At 33.8% G+C, this 22,415-nt stretch overlaps 1 long non-coding RNA gene across 1 annotated transcript in view; it reads right to left on the reverse strand.

The window, feature by feature from the left end:
* The window catches only part of LOC127979727 (uncharacterized), an 18,773-nt gene extending 5,490 nt beyond the window's left edge, over window positions 1–13,283 (reverse strand). The window contains exons 1-2 of the long non-coding RNA XR_008158848.1: window positions 13,085–13,283; window positions 5,535–7,244 (exon numbers count right to left, since the gene is read on the reverse strand). This is a non-coding gene — a long non-coding RNA (uncharacterized LOC127979727). The remainder of the gene's footprint in view (window positions 1–5,534; window positions 7,245–13,084) is intronic.
* Window positions 13,284–22,415: the final 9,132 nt, after the last annotated feature.

Genomic DNA, 22,415 nt, shown 5'->3' on the forward strand with positions numbered 1-22,415 from the left:
TTCGGGGGCTTTTGGGGCCCTTAACATGCTTAAAAAGTCTTGAAAATTGGCACACACATTGGAACCTGCGGCCATTAGGGCTGGGCAGAGACTGATACAAGGGCGTGGCACAGGGGCTCTACAGCGCCCCCTGGAATATGGAGGGCCATATATCATACATACTTGCACGTAGACGCACAAAACTCGGTACACATATAGAACTCATCAATACAAACAACTTTCGTATTGCATATCATAGGCTCCGCCCAACAGGAAGTTGGCTATTTAGGGTTTATTATTCATATTTGTCGTCAAAGTTGTGGGGGCTTTTGGGGTCCTTAACATACTCAAAACTCTTGAAAGTTTGCGCACACTTTGGAATCTGTGGCCTTAAGGAGCCTGCAGAGGCTGGGACCTGGGCGTGGCACAGGGGCTCTACAGCGCCCCCTGGAACACAGTCATAAATGTTGATGTATAGCTCACACATACTTGCACGTATTAATATGAAACTCAGTACACATATAGATCTCATCGTGCCGAACAACTTGCGTATTGCATGTTATAGGCTCTGCCCAACAGGAAGTCAGCTATTTAGAGTTATGTAAAAATCGTATGCTCTGGAATTTGAAATACTTGTCATAGGTTTTTTACTCGATTGCCGCCAAACTCGGTCAACATGATCTCAAGACACTGGGGATGAAAAATTGCCAGGGGATTTTTGATATCTCAAACGGTTTGCTCATGGCGAGGCGTTGAAATTATGGCGAGAAATGAGAAACAGGAAGTGTCTAATACCATCCACATACATTTCCTGATTTTAATCAAACTTCATCAGATTATTCTTTGTATGATGTCGATCGCATATATGTGACTATTAGGAGTCAAAGTTATAGCGCCACCAACTGGCAGCAGGAAGTGTGTCATTTTCAAAATGTTTTGTATTCAGCATCTTATTTTTACTCGATTTGCTTCAAACTTCATCAGAATCATGTTAAAACACAGCCTATATTAATCTGCTAGGGGGATATTGATATCTAAAAATATTGTTGCCGTGGCAACATGTCAAACTTGAATACTTCTCAGGTGATTTTAAGGCATATAACATACTTAGAATTTCATGAAATTCAGAACACATATCAGTATTTATGATAACTAGACACTGGCAAAAGTTCATAAGAGGGCGTGGAAGAGGCACTCTATAGCGCCACCTTTTGTCAAAAGTGGGGGGGTTAGTTTTAGCTACAGACACCAAACTCGGTACAAAAATTGTTCTTATCAAGATGGACAACTTTCTAATTCACAGTCATCAGCTACGATCAACAGGTATTCAGCTATTTTGATTTGAATGTGGATTTTTTTTACATTTAGCTGTGAATTAATGCATACTGCTCAGAGGAGAGTAACACTATACACACCAAACTTTGTCTACATGATGCCAAAACATTTTAAACAACTTAAATTGCCAAAGGATTTTGGATAGCTTGAACGGTTTTGTCGTGGTGATTTTTTTAAATGACAGTAAACATGGAATTATTAATTGTCCTGCATTTTTAAATTCCAAACACTTCAAAACCTTTTTTCATACAAAAAAAAAGTCATTCTGAGTAAATATGGATAGTTTCACGACTTTACAACACTGTATGGATAACAGAATATTAAAAAACTGTCAGACATCTCATCTCACTCTGTCCCTCTGTTTGAGTATTATGTGCTGAGACTTACATTGTCTGAGAGAAAATGCGCCCCTACAGGTTCAATTCCTGAAAGGGAAATTCGACTGAAAGGGAGGAGACTCTCTTTTAGTTTCATTTTTAAATCGGTTAAAATACAAATAAATACTTAGATTTAATTCACACTGACAAGCTAAACCAACATATATGATTATTACCGGGTCAGGGCTCATTAATAATTGATGTGTGGTCAGTGATACGTGAGAAACACGAGAGATGAATCACCGCTCTGAGCATGAGCGTGTGGAATGACAAGCTCAGAAAAAACGAGTTTATTCTTGTTTTATAGCTTTAACAAATAAAATATTAAAGCGATATCACACAATTCACCAATTAAAACACACCAAGAGCTAAATTCAGATGTTTTTGAACTGTTTGTGTGAAAATGAAATATTCGCGGCTGCCTATCTGAAATCACCGCCTCCGATCAGCGCGTACAGTGTCACAAGTTCAAAACAAACGAATTTATTCTTGTGTAAGAGCTTTTTCAAATAAAATATTGCCATAAATGCACACAATACACCCATTATAACACAAGAGCTAAATGCAGGTGTTTGTGACCCGTTTAAGTGTGCAAGACTATTTGAAAACGCGACTGGCAGAATATCTCTCGAGCTGCAGGATTCTGCCTTTCGTCGTACGAACGAACACATCAAGGACAAGATTATTTCAAAATACATAATAGCTTGGCGAATATAAACGAAAACAGCCACGTGGACATAAGCTGTTGAGAAATAAATCTGAAGTGGATCTACTGGATTTTAATATTAAGTGACCGCATATACCAGCTGCTTCTGTCTTCAATTTTAATCTATATAAAAAATTAAACTCATTCATCTTGGCTGCTTTTTTTAATGTGTGTACGTATTTATTTATTATTTTGCTCTAACAAGACTTAATCTATATTTAATTAAATCAATTACATTTTATTTTACATTTGATTTGTCCATTTCTGCATCTAAACGCCTAAAAACCTAAAACATGCTCTATTATACTATTGTTAGCAATTTCTTTATCGTCCAATTTATCTGGTGTACACTTTTATTTTCATAATAAACTTGTTTGTTAGATTATACACAGTTACAGTGGTCTATAATAAATATTAACAGGTTTTATTCAAGCTGTTTAGAATGAATGCAGTAGGCTAATTTTTTTAAATGTAAATCCAAAAAAAAAAAAAAAATTTTAAAACATTGGAAAAGAATAACTGTTGTACTTTTTTATACATTTTGTATAATTTTATAGTTTATGCATTATAGTTATAAAAACAAATAAATTTAGCCACTCACATAGAAATCTTAGGCCTTATCCTTTTTTGACAGTTTTAGGGATTTTTTAAAATCCTAAAAAACCTTATTTGTGCTGCAAATAATAATTTCAAATTAATTTGATACTGACCTCTGACATCTTGTGACATGATATTTATTTGAATTTACATAATCTCATGGATGTAACAGTAAAACTGTTCAGCTCACAGATCAAGACTAAGCTGTAATACAAGCAGAACTTTCACAAATGCTTGTAGGTCAATAAAATCATTACAAAACATTTACAAATCATTTAAGGGATTTGATAACACTGTAAAATAATGTCTAATTTGTTAACATTAGCAAATGCATTGATAACACTTTATAATAACTGCACTCATTAGTAAATAGTCAGTTCATGCTTTATAAAGCCTTGTCCCAATATTAATAGTCAGTAGTAAGCAGTTTATAAATACAGCTATAAATAGCTTGTTCTTGGTTTATAAGCACATTTATTAAAAAGGAGAGTAAAGGGTCAGTTATCTTCCTATGAAAAATAAATAAAATAAAAATAAACAAACAACAACACAGATTGATACAGAACTCAGAAATGTTATTGTGGATTTATGATAAACTCAGCCTGTAAATGAATTAATTCTCCTCCAAGAAGACACAAGTAGTTCACACCAAACTGTTTTAACATGAAGCCATATACTGAAGATGTTAAATTTCGAATGGGTTTAGGATACCTTAAATGGTGTGGCCATAGCGATTTATTAAAGTAACATAAAAAAATACAATAGTTATTTTACTATATCTTTAAAATGTTTAATTCCAACTATTCATAATTTTTTATATACGTAGAAGTCATCATTTGAAGGAAGCACAGTAAGTTTCATAGCTTTATCATTTTCAAGAGCCAGCATAAAATTAAAACTATCATAACTTATAAATCAAGCTGGCAATTCTTAGTACCAATAATGGCCACCAGATGGAGCTATAGGATTACTTTTAAATAATTATTGTAGAAACAAGTATGATTTAAATCATTTATAGAAATCTTTCAAAGAAAAATAATATGAATTTTATGTATTTTACTGATAAAATGACCCTCACTTTATTAGAATAACAAGCTGAATTATTGTGAACTGTATATTAAGAATAATTCTTTATAGGCTTTATGGACAGATACGTTTTGAGTGACTCTTGAAGGTTTAGCACCACATCCTCTTTTACCACTGTTTAAAGAATGTATCTTACAGTACAGGTGCGGATGAATTTTGAATAGCTTGAATGGTTTTGTCGTGGTGATTTTTTAAAATACAGTAAAAATGTAACCAGTAAATGTCATTTATTTTTTTTAAGTGCAGCTTCTAAACACTTCAAAAAAATGTACACATAGAAGACAAGTCATTCTGAGGAAATATTCATAGTTTCATGACTATACAACACTATATGGATGATAGAAAATTAAAAAACTATCATACATCTGATGTCACTCTGTCCCTCTGTCACTGTGGGTAATGTGTGTGTGTGTGTGTGTGTGTGTGTGTGTGTGTGTGTGTTAAGTGAATTAGGTGTGAAACTATCAGGGAGCATTTAGTCTCCATCGCCAACATTTTACAGAACTGCCACTTTCCTGGAGTCTCAGAATTACAATGTGTCAGGTTCTGAGAGATCTAAGATTCCAAAAAATGATTTAATTAGAATACCATGAAGTATTGTGAAATACTATATATAAAGACTTTATATATAGGCTTTATGAACAGATTAGAGTGACTCGTGAAGGACCAGCACCACCTCCTCTTGTCCGATGGTTTGAGGAAGATATCTTCCAGAATCCGGGATTAAGATTCAGGAGCTCATTTTTATTCCACCTCCTTTCCTGAAAGTCTGTCTTGCAGAATTGACTAAAAATTAATCTTCACATTAATTCCTAATTATTTTGCAATTATTTTTGTCAGTTCTTCTTGACCTGTTTTTTCTTCTTCTTCTTTTCTGACCTAGTCAGCATTTTTGTACAATGGTCAAGTCCTAACTTATCCATTTCTGTATTGCATTTGTGTTTGATATTTCTCATGGGTATTTCATAATTTTCGACTTTGAGTTAAAACAGTTTGAGTTAAAACTCTTTTTTAGCGCATTTCATCTGTAAAAGAAAACATGCCTAATAATTCTGCACACATGAATATAAGGAGTTTTTCTCTTCCAGCTTTCCTGGACTATTGTATAGCACTCATAAATGATTAAATAAAAAATAATGGTAGTTATTAAGATTGATATGGTTTGGAATTGGTAAAATGTGCTTGGAAAAAAATCACAATAAAACAATGTTTTAATGTTTAAGTTTGGAATATTAACTGACATGAATGAATGCTATATAAATATTGTTCATGTTAACATAATGTTTATAAATGAAATCTTATTGTAAAGTGTTACTAAAGTTATATATATATATATATATATATATATATATATATATATATATATATATATATATATATATATTGTTCTGTGAATGTGATTTTAAAGTCTAGATGATTCGGATTAACCCTTTAACTGCCATATCCTTTAAAACCTCACTGCCAGAGGGATATTGTGAATGCATGTGCCCGCTGGGCACAGTTTACCTGATGCCACCGGGGTGGCGATGGCATTGGTGGCTTGAGCCCGCCATCGCTGCTTGCAGCTATATTTATTATTATTATTTATTATTATTATTTTTCTTCAAGGTTTCGGGGGCTTTTGGGGCCCTTAACATGCTTAAAAAGTCTTGAAAATTGGCACACACATTGGAACCTGCGGCCATTAGGGCCGGGCAGAGACTGATACACGGGCGTGGCACAGGGGCTCTACAGCGCCCCCTGGAATATGGAGGGCCATATATCATACATACTTGCACGTAGACGTACGAAACTCGGTACACATATAGAACTCATCAATACAAACAACTTTCGTATTGCATATCATAGGCTCCGCCCAACAGGAAGTTGGCTATTTGGGGTTTATTATTCATATTTGTCGTCAAAGTTGTGGGGGCTTTTGGGGTCCTTAACATACTCAAAAACTCTTGAAAGTTTGCGCACAATTTGGAATCTGTGGCCTTTAGGAGCCTGCAGAGGCTGGGACACGGGCGTGGCACAGGGGCTCTACAGCACCCCCTGGAACACAGTCATAAATGTTGATGTATAGCTCACACATACTTGCACGTATTAATATGAAACTCAGTACACATATAGATCTCATCGTGCCGAACAACTTGCGTATTGCATGTCATAGGCTCCGCCCAACAGGAAGTCAGCTATTTAGAGTTATGTAAAAAGCGCATGCTCTGGAATTTGAAATACTTGTCATAGGTTTTTTACTCGATTGCCGCCAAACTCGGTCAACATGATCTCAAGACACTGGGGATGAAAAATTGCCAGGGGATTTTTGATATCTCAAACGGTTTGCTCGTGGCGAAGCGTTGAAATTATGGCGAGAAATGAGAAACAGGAAGTGTCTAATACCATCCACATACATTTCCTGATTTTAATCAAACTTCATCAGATTATTCTTTGTAGGATGTCGATCGCATATATGTGACTATTAGGAGTCAAAGTTATAGCGCCACCAACTGGCAGCAGGAAGTGTGTCATTTTCAAAATGCTTTGTATTCAGCATCTTATTTTTACTCGATTTGCTTCAAACTTCATCAGAATAATGTTAAAACACAGCCTATATTAATCTGCTAGGGGGATATTGATATCTAAAAATATCGTTGCCGTGGCAACATGTCAAACTTGAATACTTCTCAGGTGATTTTAAGGCATATAACATTCTTAGAATTTCATGAAATTCAGAACACATATCAGTATTTATGATAACTAGACACTGGCAAAAGTTCATAAGAGGGCGTGGAAGAGGCACTCTATAGCGCCACCTTTTGTCAAAAGTGGGGGGGTTAGTTTTAGCTACAGACACCAAACTCGGTACAAAAATTGTTCTTATCAAGACGGACAACTTTCTAATTCACCGTCATCAGCTACGATCAACAGGAAGTCAGCTATTTTGATTTGAATGTGGATTTTTTTTTACATTTAGCTGTGAATTAATGCATACTGCTCAGAGGAGAGTAACACTATACACACCAAACTTTGTCTACATGATGCCAAAACATTTTAAACAACTTAAATTGCCAAAGGATTTTGGATAGCTTGAACGGTTTTGTCGTGGTGATTTTTTTAAATGACAGTAAAAATGGAATTATTAATTGTCCTGCATTTTTAAATTCCAAACACTTCAAAACCTTTTTTCATACAGAAAAAAAGTCATTCTGAGTAAATATGGATAGTTTCACGACTTTACAACACTGTATGGATAACAGAAAATTAAAAAACTGTCAGACATCTCATCTCACTCTGTCCATCTGTTTGAGTATTATGTGCTGAGACTTACATTGTCTGAGAGAAAATGCGCCCCTACAGGTGCAATTCCTGAAAGGGAAATTCGACTGAAAGGGAGGAGACTCTCTTTTAGTTTCATTTTTAAATCGGTTAAAATACAAATAAATACTTAGATTTAATTCACACTGACAAGCTAAACCAACATATATGATTATTACCAGGTCAGGGCTCATTAATAATTGATGTGTGGTCAGTGATACGTGAGAAACACGAGAGATGAATCATGCTCTGAGCAGGAGCGTGTGGAATGATGAGCTCAGAAAAAAACGAGTTTATTCTTGTTTTATAGCTTTTAAAATTAAAATATTAAAGCGATATTACACAATTCACCAATTAGAACACACCAGGAGCTAAATGCAGATGTTTTTGAACTGTTTGTGTGAAAATGAAATATTCGCGGCTGCCTATCTGAAATCACGCCTCCGATCAGCGCGCACAGTGTCACAAGTTCAAAACAAACGAATTTATTCTTGTTTAAGAGCTTTTTCAAATAAAATATTGTCATAAATGCACACAATACACCCATTATAACACAACACGAGCTAAATGCAGGTGTTTGTGACCCGTTTAAGTGTGCAATACTATTTGAAAGCGCGACTGGCAGAATAACACATCTCTCGAGCTGCAGGATTCTGCCTTTCGTCGTAAGAACGAACACATCACGGACAAGATTATTTCAAAATACATAATAGCTTGGCGAATATAAACGAAAACAGCCTCGTAGACATAAACTGTTGAGAAATAAATCTGAAGTGGATCTACTGGATTTGAATATTAAGTGACCGCATATACCTGCTTCTGTCTTCAATTTTAATCTACATATAAAAAAGGAAACTCATTCATCTTGGCGGCTTTTTTAATGTGTGTACGTATTTATTTATTATTTTGCTCTAACAAGAATTAATCTATATTTAATTAAATCAATTACATTTGATTTTACATTTGATTTGTCCATTTCTGCATCTAAACGCCTAAAAACCTAAAACATGCTCTATTATACTATTGTTAGCAATTTCTTTATCGTCCAATTTATCTGGTGTACACACTTTTATTTTCATAATAAACTTGTTTGTTAGATTATACACAGTTACAGTGGTCTATAATAAATATTAACAGGTTTTATTCAAGCTGTTTAGAATGATTGCAGTAGGCTAATTTGTTTTTATGTAAATCCCAAAAAATAAATTAAATAAATAAAAAACATTGGAAAACAATAACTGTTGTACTTTTTTATACATTTTGTATAATTTCATAGTTTATGCATTATAGTTATAAAAACAAATAAATTTAGCCACTCACATAGAAATCTTAGGCCTTATCCTTTTCTGACAGTTTTAGGTTTTTTAAAAAAATCCTAAAATACCTTATTTGTGCTGCAGATAATAATTTCAAACTCATTTGATACTGACCTCTGACATCCTGTGACATGATATTTATTTGAATTTACATAATCTCATGGATGTAACAGTAAATCTGTTCAGCTCACAGATCAAGACTAAGCTGTAATGCAAGCAGAACTTTCACAAATGCTTGTAGGTCAATAAAATCATTACAAAACACTTACAAATCATTTAAGGGATTTGATAACACTGTAAAATAATATCTAATTTGTTAACATTAGTAAATGCATTGATAACACTTTATAATAACTGCACTCATTAGTAAATAGTCAGTTCATGCTTTATAAAGCCTTGTCCCAATATTAATAGTCATTAGTAAGCAGTTTATAAATACAGCTATAAATAGCTTGTTCTTGGTTTTATAAGCACATTTATTAAAAAGGAGAGTAAAGGGTCAGTTATCTTCCTATGAAAAATAAAAAAATTAAAATAAACAAACAACAACACAGATTGATACAGAACTCAGAAATGTTATTGTGGATTTATGATAAACTCAGCCTGTAAATGAATTCATTCTCCTCCAAGAAGACACAAGTAGTTCACACCAAACTGTTTTAACATGAAGCCATATACTGAAGATGTTAAATTGCAAATTGGTTTAGGATACCTTAAATGGTGTGGCCATAGCGATTTATTAAAGTAACATAAAAAAATACAATAGTTATTTTACTATATCTTTAAAATTTTTAATTCCAACTCTTCATAATTTTTTATATACGTAGAAGTCATCATTTGAAGGAAGCACAGTAAGTTTCATAGCTTTATCATTTTCAAGAGCCAGCATAAAATTAAAACTATCATAACATATAAATCAAGCTTGCAATTCTGAATACCAATAATGGCCACCAGATGGTGCTATAGGATTACTTTTAAATAATTATTGTAGAAACAAGTATGATTTAATTCATTTATAGAAATCTTTCAAAGAAAAATAATATGTATTTTATGTATTTTACTGATAAAATAACCCTCACATAATTAGAATAACAAGCTGAAGTATTGTGAACTGTATATTAAGAATAATTCTTTATAGGCTTTATGGACAGATACGTTTTGAGTGACTCTTGAAGGATCAGCACCACATCCTCTTTTACCACTGTTTAAATAATGTATCTTACAGTACAGGTGCGGATGAATTTTGAATAGCTTGAATGGTTTTGTCATGGTGATTTTTTGAAATAACAGTAAAAAAGTAACCAGTAAATGTCTTTTATTTTTTTTAAGTGCAGCTTCTAAACACTTCAAAAAATATACACATAGAAGACAAGTCATTCTGAGGAAATATGCATAGTTTCATGACTATACAACACTATATGGATGATAGAAAATTAAAAAACTATCATACATCTGATGTCACTCTGTCCCTCTGTCACTGTGGGTAATGTGTGTGTGTGTGTGTGTGTGTGTGTGCGTGTGCGTGTGTGTGTGTGTGTGAATTAGGTGTGAAACTATCAGGGAGCATTTAGTCTCCAGCGCCAACATTTTACAGAACTGCCACTTTCCTGGAGTCTCAGAATTACAATGTGTCAGGTTCTGAGAGATCTAAGATTCCAAAAAATGATTTAATTAGAATACCATGAAGTATTGTGAAATACTATATATTAAGACTTTATATATAGGCTTTATGAACAGATTAGAGTGACTCGTGAAGGACCAGCACCACCTCCTCTTGTCCGATGGTTTGAGGAATATATCTTCCAGAATCCGGGATTAAGATTTAGGAGCTCATTTTTATTCCACCTCCTTTCCTGAAAAGTCTGTCTTGCAGAATTGACTAAAAATTAATCTTCACATTAATTCCTAATTATTTTGCAATTCTTTTTGTCAGTTCTTCTTGACCTGTTTTTTTTTTCTTCTTCTTTTCTGACCTCATGACCCAGTCAGCATTTTTGTACAATGGTCAAGTCTTAACTTATCCATTTCTGTATTGCATTTGTGTTTGATATTTCTCATGGGTATTTCATAATTTTCGACTTTGAGTTAAAACAGTTTGAGTTAAAACTCTTTTTTAGTGCATTTCATCTGTAAAAGAAAACATGCCTAATAATTCTGCACATGAATATAAGGAGTTTTTCTCTTCCAGCTTTCCTGGACTATTGTATAACACTCATAAATGATTAAATAAAAAATAATGGTAGTTATTAAGATTGATATGGTTTGGAATTGGTAAAATGTGCTTGGAAAAAAATCACAAAACAATGTTTTAATGTTTAAGTTTGGAATATTAACTGACATGAATGAATGCTATATAAATATTGTACATGTTAACATAATGTTTATAAATGAAATCTTATTGTAAAGTGTTACTAAATATATATATATATATTATATATATATTGTTCTGTGAATGTGATTTTAAAGTCTAGATGATTCGGATTAACCCTTTAACTGCCATATCCTTTAAAACCTCACTGCCAGAGGGATATTGTGAATGCATGTGCCCGCTGGGCACAGTTTACCTGATGCCACCGGGGTGGCGATGGCATTGGTGGCTTGAGCCCGCCATCGCTGCTTGCAGCTATATTTTTTTATTATTATTAGGGCTCAAGCCCAAAGGGCGAGAGGCCTATTGTTTTCCTTAGGATTATTTTTTATTATTATTATTATTATTATTATTATTATTATTATTAGGGCTCAAGCCTGGAGGGCGAGAGCCCTATTGTTTTCCTTAGGATTATTTGTTATTATTATTATTATTATTATTTATTATTATTATTTTTCTTCAAGGTTTCGGGGGCTTTTGGGGCCCTTAACATGCTTAAAAAGTCTTGAAAATTGGCACACACATTGGAACCTGCGGCCATTAGGGCCGGGCAGAGACTGATACACGGGCGTGGCACAGGGGCTCTACAGCGCCCCCTGGAATGCTGAGGGCCATATATCATACATACTTGCACGTAGACGCACAAAACTCGGTACACATATAGAACTCATCAATACAAACAACTTTCGAATTGCATATCATAGGCTCCGCCCAACAGGAAGTTGGCTATTTGGGGTTTATTATTCATATTTGTCGTCAAAGTTGTGGGGGCTTTTGGGGTCCTTAACATACTCAAAAACTCTTGAAAGTTTGCGCACACTTTGGAATCTGTGGCCTTAAGGAGCCTGCAGAGGCTGGGACCTGGGCGTGGCACAGGGGCTCTACAGCGCCCCCTGGAACACAGTCATAAATGTTGATGTATAGCTCACACATACTTGCACGTATTAATATGAAACTCAGTACACATTTAGATCTCATCGTGCCGAACAACTTGCGTATTGCATGTTATAGGCTCCGCCCAACAGGAAGTCAGCTATTTAGAGTTATGTAAAAAGCATATGCTCTGGAATTTGAAATACTTGTCATAGGTTTTTTACTCGATTGCCGCCAAACTCGGTCAACATGATCTCAAGACAATGGGGATGAAAAATTGCCAGGGGATTTTTGATATCTCAAACGGTTTGCTCGTGGCGAGGCGTTGAAATTATGGCGAGAAATGAGAAAGAGGAAGTGTCTAATACCATCCACATACATTTCCTGATTTTAATCAAACTTCATCAGATTATTCATTGTATGATGTCGATCGCATATATGTGACTATTAGGAGTCAAAGTTATAGCGCCACCAACTGGCAGCAGGAAGTGTGTCATTTTCAAAATGCTTTGTATTCAGCATCTTATTTTTACTCGATTTGCTTCAAACTTCATCAGAATAATGTTAAAACACAGCCTATATTAATCTGCTAGGGGGATATTGATATCTAAAAATATTGTTGCCGTGGCAACATGTCAAACTTGAATACTTCTCAGGTGATTTTAAGGCATATAACATACTTAGAATTTCATGAAATTCAGAACACATATCAGTATTTATGATAACTAGACACTGGCAAAAGTTCATAAGAGGGCATGGAAGAGACACTCTATAGCGCCACCTTTTGTCAAAAGTGGGGGGGTTAGTTTTAGCTACAGACACCAAACTCGGTACAAAAATTGTTCTTATCAAGACGGACAACTTTCTAATTCACAGTCATCAGCTACGATCAACAGGAAGTCAGCTATTTTGATTTGAATGTGGATTTTTTTTTACATTTAGCTGTGAATTAATGCATACTGCTCAGAGGAGAGTAACACTATACACACCAAACTTTGTCTACATGATGCCAAAACATTTTAAACAACTTAAATTGCCAAAGGATTTTGGATAGCTTGAACGGTTTTGTCGTGGTGATTTTTCTAAATGACAGTAAAAATGGAATTATTAATTGTCCTGCATTTTTAAATTCCAAACACTTCAAAACCTTTTTTCATACAAAAAAAAAGTCATTCTGAGTAAATATGGATAGTTTCACGACTTTACAACACTGTATGGATAACAGAAAATTAAAAAACTGTCAGACATCTCATCTCACTCTGTCCCTCTGTTTGAGTATTATGTGCTGAGACTTACATTGTCTGAGAGAAAATGCGCCCCTACAGGTTCAATTCCTTAAAGGGAAATTCGACTGAAAGGGAGGAGACTCTCTTTTAGTTTCATTTTTAAATCGGTTAAAATACAAAATAATACTTGGATTTAATTCACACTGACAAGCTAAACCAACATATATGATTATTACCGGGTCAGGGCGCATTAATAATTGATGTGTGGTCAGTGATACGTGAGAAACACGAGAGATGAATCACCGCTCTGAGCATGAGCGTGTGGAATGACGAGCTCAGAAAAACGAGTTTATTTTTGTTTTATAGCTTTAACAAATAAAATATTAAAGCGATATCACACAATTCACCAATTAGAACACACCAAGAGCTAAATTCAGATGTTTTTGAACTGTTTGTGTGAAAATGAAATATTCGCGGCTGCCTATCTGAAATCACCGCCTCCGATCAGCGCTTACAGTGTCACAAGTTCAAAACAAACGAATTTATTCTTGTTTAAGAGCTTTTTCAAATAAAATATTGCCATAAATGCACACAATACACCCATTATAACACAAGAGCTAAATGCAGGTGTTTGTGACCCGTTTAAGTGTGCAAGACTACTTGAAAACGCGACTGGCAGAATATCTCTCGAGCTGCAGGATTCTGCCTTTCGTCGTACGAACGAACACATCAAGGACAAGATTATTTCAAAATACATAATAGCTTGGCGAATATAAACGAAAACAGCCACGTGGACATAAACTGTTAAGAAATAAATCTGAAGTGGATCTACTGGATTTGAATATTAAGTGACCGCATATACCAGCTGCTTCTGTCTTCAATTTTAATCTATATAAAAAATTAAACTCATTCATCTTGGCTGCTTTTTTAATATGTGTACGTATTTATTTATTATTTTGCTCTAACAAGACTTAATCTATATTTAATTAAATCAATTACATTTTATTTTACATTTGATTTGTCCATTTCTGCATCTAAACGCCTAAAAACCTAAAACATGCTCTATTATGCTATTGTTAGCAATTTCTTTATCGTCCAATTTATCTGGTGTACACTTTTATTTTCATAATAAACTTGTTTGTTAGATTATACACATTTACAGTGGTCTATAATAAATATTAACAGGTTTTATTCAAGCTGTTTAGAATGAATGCAGTAGGCTATTTTTTTTAAATGTAAATCAAAAAAAAAAAAAAAAAAAAAAAAGTTTAAATAAATAAAAAACATTGGAAAAGAATAACTGTTGTACTTTTTTATACATTTTGTATAATTTTATAGTTTATGCAGTATAGTTATAAAAACAAATAAATTTAGCCACTCACATAGAAATCTTAGGCCTTATCCTTTTTTGACAGTTTTAGGGATTTTTAAAAATCCTAACAAACCTTATTTGTGCTGCAAATAATAATTTCAAATTAATTTGATACTGACCTCTGACATCCTGTGACATGATATTTATTTGAATTTACATAATCTCATGGATGTAACAGTAAATCTGTTCAGCTCACAGATCAAGACTAAGCTGTAATGCAAGCAGAACTTTCACAAATGCTTGTAGGTCAATAAAATCATTACAAAACATTTACAAATCATTTAAGGGATTTGATAACACTGTAAAATAATGTCTAATTTGTTAATATTAGCAAATGCATTGATAACACTTTATAATAACTGCACTCATTAGTAAATAGTCAGTTCATTCTTTATAAAGCCTTGTCCCAATATTAATAGTCAGTAGTAAGCAGTTTATAAATACAGCTATAAATAGCTTGTTCTTGGTTTATAAGCACATTTATTAAAAAGGAGAGTAAAGGGTCAGTTATCTCCCTATGAAAAATAAATAAAATAAAAATAAACAAACAACAACACAGATTGATACAGAACTCAGAAATGTTATTGTGGATTTATGATAAACTCAGCCTGTAAATGAATTAATTCTCCTCCAAGAAGACACAAGTAGTTCACACCAAACTGTTTTAACATGAAGCCATATACTGAAGATGTTAAATTTCGAATGGGTTTAGGATACCTTAAATGGTGTGGCCATAGCGATTTATTAAAGTAACATAAAAAAATACAATAGTTATTTTACTATATCTTTAAAATGTTTAATTCCAACTATTCATAATTTTTTATATACGTAGAAGTCATCATTTGAAGGAAGCACAGTAAGTTTCATAGCTTTATCATTTTCAAGAGCCAGCATAAAATTAAAACTATCATAACTTATAAATCAAGCTGGCAATTCTTAGTACCAATAACGGCCACCAGATGGAGCTATAGGATTACTTTTAAATAATTATTGTAGAAACAAGTATGATTTAAATCATTTATAGAAATCTTTCAAAGAAAAATAATATGAATTTTATGTATTTTACTGATAAAATGACCCTCACTTAATTAGAAAAACAAGCTGAAGTATTGTGAACCGTATATTAAGAATAATTCTTTATAGGCTTTATGGACAGATACGTTTTCAGAGACTCTTGAAGGATCAGCACCACATCCTCTTTTACCACTGTTTAAAGAATTTATCTTACAGAAGAGGTGCGAATGAATTTTGGATAGCTTGAATGGTTTTGTCGTGGTGATTTTTTTTTTAAATAACAGTAAAAAAGTAACCAGTGAATGTATTTTATTTTTTTAAAGTGCAGCTTATAAACACTTCAAAAAAATGTACACATAGAAGACAAGTCATTCTGAGGAAATATGCATAGTTTCATGACTATACAACACTATATGGATGATAGAAAATTAAAAAAACTATCATACATCTGATGTCACTCTGTCCCTCTGTCACTGTGGGTAATGTGTGTGTGTGTGTGTGTGTGTTAAATGAATTAGGTGTGAAACTATCAGGGAGCATTTAGTCTCCAGCGCCAACATTTTACAGAACTGACACTTTCCTGGAGTCTCAGAATTACAATGTGCCAGGTTCTGAGAGATCTAAGATTCCAAAAAATTATTGAATTAGAATACCATGAAGTATTGTGAAATACTATATATTAAGACTTTATATATAGGCTTTATGAACAGATTAGAGTGACTCGTGAAGGACCAGCAGCACCTCCTCTTGTCCGATGGTTTGAGGAATATATCTTCCAGAATCCGGGATTAAGATTTAGGAGCTCATTTTTATTCCACCTCCTTTCCTGAAAGTCTGTCTTGCAGAATTGACTAAAAATTAATCTTCACATTAATTCCTAATTATTTTGCAATTCTTTTTGTCAGTTCTTCTTGACCTGTTTTTTTCTTCTTCTTTTCTGACCTCATGACCCAGTCAGCATTTTTTGTACAATGGTCAAGTCTTAACTTATCCATTTCTGTATTGCATGTGTGTTTGATATTTATCATGGGTATTTCATAATTTTCGACTTTACAGTTTGAGTTAAAACTCTTTTTTTAGCGCATTTCATCTGTAAAAGAAAACATGCCTAATAATTCTGCACACATGAATATAAGGAGGTTTTCTCTTCCAGCTTTCCTGGACTATTGTATAGCACTCATAAATGATTTAATGAAAAATAATGGTAGTTATTAAGATTGATATGGTTTGGAATTGGTCAAATGTGCTTGGAAAAAAAATCACAATAAAACAATGTTTTAATGTTTAATTTTGGAATATGAACTGACATGAATGAATGTTATATAAATATTGTTCATATTAACATAATGTTTATAAATGAAATCTTATTGTAAAGTGTTACTAAAGTTAAATATATATTGTTCTGTGAATGTGATTTTAAAGTCTAGATGATTCGGATTAACCCTTTATCTGGCGTATCCTTTAAAACCTCACTGCCAGAGGGATATTGTGAATGCATGTGCCCGCTGGGCACAGTTTACCTGATGCCACCGGGGTGGCGATGGCATTGGTGGCTTGAGCCCGCCATCGCTGCTTGCAGCTATATTTATTATTATTATTTTTTTTTTCCAACGTCTCGGGGGCTTTTGGGGCCCTTAACGTGCTTAAAAAGTCTTGAAAATTGGCACACAGATTGGAACCTGCGGCCATTAGGGCCGGGCAGAGACTGATACACGGGCGTGGCACAGGGGCTCTACAGCGCCCCCTGGAATATGGAGGGCCATATATCATACATTCTTGCTCGTAGACGTATGAAACTCGGTACACATATAAATCTCATCAATCCAAACAACTTTTGTATTGCATATCATAGGCTCCGCCCAACAGGAAGTTGGCTATTTAGGGTTTAGTATTCAAATTTTTCGTCAAAGTTGTGGGGGCTTTGGGGGTCCTTAACATACTCAAAAACTCTTGAAAATTTGCGCACACTTTGGAATCTGTGGCCTTTAGGAGCCTGCAGAGGCTGGGTCCCGGGCGTGGCACAGGGGCTCTATGGCGCCCCCTGGAACACAGTCATAAATGTTGATGTATAGCTCACACATACTTGCACATATTCATATGAAACTCAGTACACATATAGATCTCATCGTGCCGAACAACTTTCGTATTGCATGTCATAGGCTCCACCCAACAGGAAGTCAGCTATTTAGAGTTATGTAAAAAGCGCATGCTCTGGAATTTGAAATACTTGTCATAGGTTTTTTTCTCGATTGCCGCCAAACTCGGTCAACATGATCTCAAGACACTGGGGATGAAAAATTGCCAGGGGATTTTTGATATCTCGAACGGTTTGCTCGTGGCGAGGCGTTGAAATTATGGCGAGAAATGAGAAACAGGAAGTGTCTAATACCATCCACATACAGTTCCTGATTTTAATCAAACTTCATCAGATTATTCGTTGTATGATGTCGATCGCATATATGTGACTATTAGGAGTCAAAGTTATAGCGCCACCAACTGGCAGAAGGAAGTGTGTCATTTTCAAAATGATTTGAATTCAGCATCTTATTATTACTCGATTTGCTTCAAACTTCATCAGAATAATGTTAAAACACAGCCGATATAAATCTGCAAGGGGGATATTGATATCTAAAAAATTGTTGGCGTGGCAACATGTCAAACTGGAATACTTCTCAGGTGATTTTGAGGCAAATACCATACTTAGAATTTCACAAAACTCTGAACACACATCAGTATTTCTGATAGGAACTTAAATTGTGAATGGATTTTGGATAGCTTGAATGGTTTTGCCGTGGTGATTTTTTGAAATGACCTTACAAAGGGAATCATTATTGTATTTTTAAAATGCAGCTTCCAAACACGTCAAAGAATTTTTTCATACAGATGAAAAAGTCATTCTGAGGAAATATGCATAGTTTCAAGACTTTACAACACTGTATGGATAACAGAAAATTAAAAAACTCTCAGACATCTCATCTCACTTTGTCCCTCTGTTTGAGTATGTGTGCTTCAGACTTCCATTGTCTGAGAGAAATTGCGCCCCTACAGGTGCAATTACCGGACTTTTACTTTCACTTTTAAATCGGTTAAAAATACAAATAAATACTTAGATTTAATTCACACTGACAAGCTAAACCAACATATCTGATTATTACCGGTTCAGGGCTCATGGATAAATAATTTCTGGCCAGAGATACGTGAGAAATAGGAGAGATGAATCACCGCTGTGATCACGAGAGTCTGGAGTAAAGAGCTCAGAAAAAATTAATTTATTCCTGTTTTATAGCTTTTAAAAATAAATTATTACAGCGATATCACACAATCAACCAATTAGAACACACCAAGAGCTAAATTCAGATGTTTTTGAACTGTTTGTGTGAAAATGAAATATTTGTGGCTGCCTATCTGAAATCACGCCTCCGATCAGCGCTTACAGTGTCGAGCTCAAAACAAACGAATTTATTCTTGTTTAAGAGCTTTTTTAAATAAAACATTACCACAAATGCACACAATAAACCCATTGTAACACATCAAGAGGTAAATGCAGGTGTTTGTGACCCGTTTAAGTGCGCAAGACTATTTGACACCGCGACTGGCAGAATAACATGTATCTCTGGAGCTGCAGGATTCTGCCTTTCGTCGTACGAACGAACACATCACGGACAAGATTATTTCAAAACACATAATAGCTTGGCGACTATAAACGAAAACAGCCACGTGAACATAAACTGTTGAGAAATATATCTGAAGTGGATCTACTGGATTTTAATATTAAGTGACCGCATATACCAGCTGCTTCTGTCTTCAATTTTAATCTATATAAAAAATGAAATTCATTCATCTTGGCTGCTTTTTTAATGTGTGTACGTATTTATTTATTTATTTATTTATTATTTTGCTCTAACAAGAATTAATCTATATTTAATTAAATCAATTACATTTTATTTTACATTTGATTTGTCCATATCTGCATCTAAACGCCTAAAAACCTAAAACATGCTCTATTATACTATTGTTAGCAATTTCTTTATCGTCCAATTTATCTGGTGTACACACTTTTATTTTCATAATAAACTTGTTTGTTAGATTATACACAGTTACAGTGGTCTATAATAAATATTAACAGGTTTTATTCAAGCTGTTTAGAATGATTGCAGTAGGCTAATTTTTTTTAATGTAAATCCAAAAAAAAAAAAAAAAAAAAAAAAAAAAAAAAAAAAAAACATTGGAAAACAATGACTGTTGTACTTTTTTATACATTTTGTATAATTTCATAGTTTATGCATTATAGTTAAAAAACAAGTAAATGTAGCCACTCACATAGAAATCTTAGGCCTTATCCTTTTCTGACAGTTTTAGGGATTTTTAAAAATCCTAAAAAACCCTAATTTGTGCTGCAAATAATAATTTCAAACTCAAAAAGTAAATAGTCAGTTCATGCTTTATAAAGCCTTGTCCCAATATTAATAGTCAGTAGTAAGCAGTTTATAAATACAGCTATAAATAGCTTGTTTTTGGTTTATAAGCACATTTATTAAAAAGGAGAGTAAAGGATCAGTTATCTTCCTATGAAAAATAAAAGATAAAAATAAACAAACAACAACACAGATTGATACAGAACAGAAAAATAAATTTTATTGTGGATTTATGATAAAATCAGCCTGTAAATGAATTCATACTCCTCCTCATACTACTCCATACTCCTTTTTCAACATGATGCCAATATACTGAGATGTTAAATTGTGAATGGGTTTAGGATAGCTTAAATGGTGTTGCCATAGAGATTTATTAATGTAACATAAAAAAATACAATAGTTATTTTACTATATCTTTAAAATTTTTCATTCTAACTCTTCATAATTTTTTATATAAGTAGAAGTCCTCATTTGAAGGAAGCACAGTAAGTTTCATAGCTTTTTCATTTTCAAGAGCCAGCCTAAAATTAAAACTATCATAACTTATAAATCAAGCTTGCAATTCTTAGTACCAATAATGGTCACCAGAGGGAGCTATAGGATTACTTTTAAATAATTATTGTAGAAACGAGTATGATTTAAATAATTTATAGAAATCTTTCAAATAAAATAATATGTATTTTAGGAATTTTACTGATAAAAATGACCCTCACTTAATTAGAATAACAAGCTGAAGTATTGTGAACTGTATATTAAGAATAATTCTTTATAGGCTTTATGGACAGATACGTTTTGAGTGATTCTTGAAGGATCAGCACCACATCCTCTTTTACCACTGTTTAAAGAACTAATCTTACAGAACAGGTGTGAATGAATTTTGGATAGCTTGAATGGTTTTGTCGTGGTGATTTTTTGAAATAATAGTAAAAAAGGAACCAGTAAATGTCTTTTTATTTTTTTTAAAGTGCAGCTTCTAAACACTTAAAAAAAATGTACACATAAAAGACAAGTCATTCTGAGGCATATTTCCTCAGAATGACTGGTCTCATGACAATAGTTTCATGACTATACAACACTATATGGATGATAGAAAATAAAAAAACTATCATACATCTAATGTCACTCAGTCCCACTGTCACTGTGGGTAGTGTGTGTGTGTGTGTGTTAAGTGAATTAGGTGTGAAACTATCAGGGAGCATTTAGTCTCCAGCGCCAACATTTTACAGAACTGCCACTTTCCTGGAGTCTCCAGAATTACTCGGTGTCCGGCTCTGAGAGACTTAAGATCCCAAAAAATGATTTAATTAGAATACCATGAAGTATTGTGAAATACTATATATTAAGGCTTTATATATAGGCTTTATGAACAGATTAGAGTGACTCGTGAAGGACCAGCACCACCTCCTCTTGTTCGATGGTTTGAGGAGTATATCTTCCAGAATCCAGGATTAAGATTTAGGAGCTCATTTTTATTCCACCTCCTTTCCTGAAAGTCTGTCTTGCAGAATTGACTAAAAATTAATCTTCACATTATTTCCTAATTATTTTGCAATTCTTTTTGTCAGTTCTTCTTGACCTGTTTTTCTCTTCCAGCTTTCCTGGACTATTGTATAGCACTCATAAATGATTAAATAAAAAATAATGGTAGTTATTAAGATTGATATGGTTTGGAATTGGTAAAAAATGCTTGGAAAAAAATCACAATAAAACAATGTTTTAATGTTTAAGTTTGGAATATTAACTGACGTGAATGAATGCTATATAAACATTGTTCATGTTAACATAATGTTTATGAATGGAATCTTATTGTAAAGTGTTACTAAAGTTATATATATATATATTGTTCTGTGAATGTGATTTTAAAGTCTAGATGATTCGGATTAACCCTTTAACTGCCATATCCTTTAAAACCTCACTGCCAGAGGGATATTGTGAATGCATGTGCCCGCTGGGCACAGTTTACCTGATGCCACCGGGGTGGCGATGGCACTGGTGGCTTGAGCCCGCCATCGCTGCTTGCAGCTATATTTATTATTAGGGCTCAAGCCCAAAGGGCGAGAGGCCTATTGTTTTCCTTAGGATTATTTTTTATTATTATTATTATTATTAGGGCTCAAGCCCAAAGGGCGAGAGGCCTATTGTTTTCCTTAGGATTATTTTTTATTATTATTATTATTATTATTATTATTATTATTATTATTATTATTATTTTTTTCCAACGTCTCGGGGGCTTTTGGGGCCCTTAACGTGCTTAAAAAGTCTTGAAAATTGGCACACAGATTGGAACCTGCGGCCATTAGGGCCGGGCAGAGACTGATACACGGGCGTGGCACAGGGGCTCTACAGCGCCCCCTGGAATATGGAGGGCCATATATCATACATTCTTGCTCGTAGACGAATGAAACTTGGTACACATATAAATCTCATCAATCCAAACAACTTTTGTATTGC

This window comes from Carassius gibelio, chromosome B19 (assembly GCF_023724105.1).
Source record: "Carassius gibelio isolate Cgi1373 ecotype wild population from Czech Republic chromosome B19, carGib1.2-hapl.c, whole genome shotgun sequence".
NCBI lineage: Eukaryota > Metazoa > Chordata > Actinopteri > Cypriniformes > Cyprinidae > Carassius > Carassius gibelio.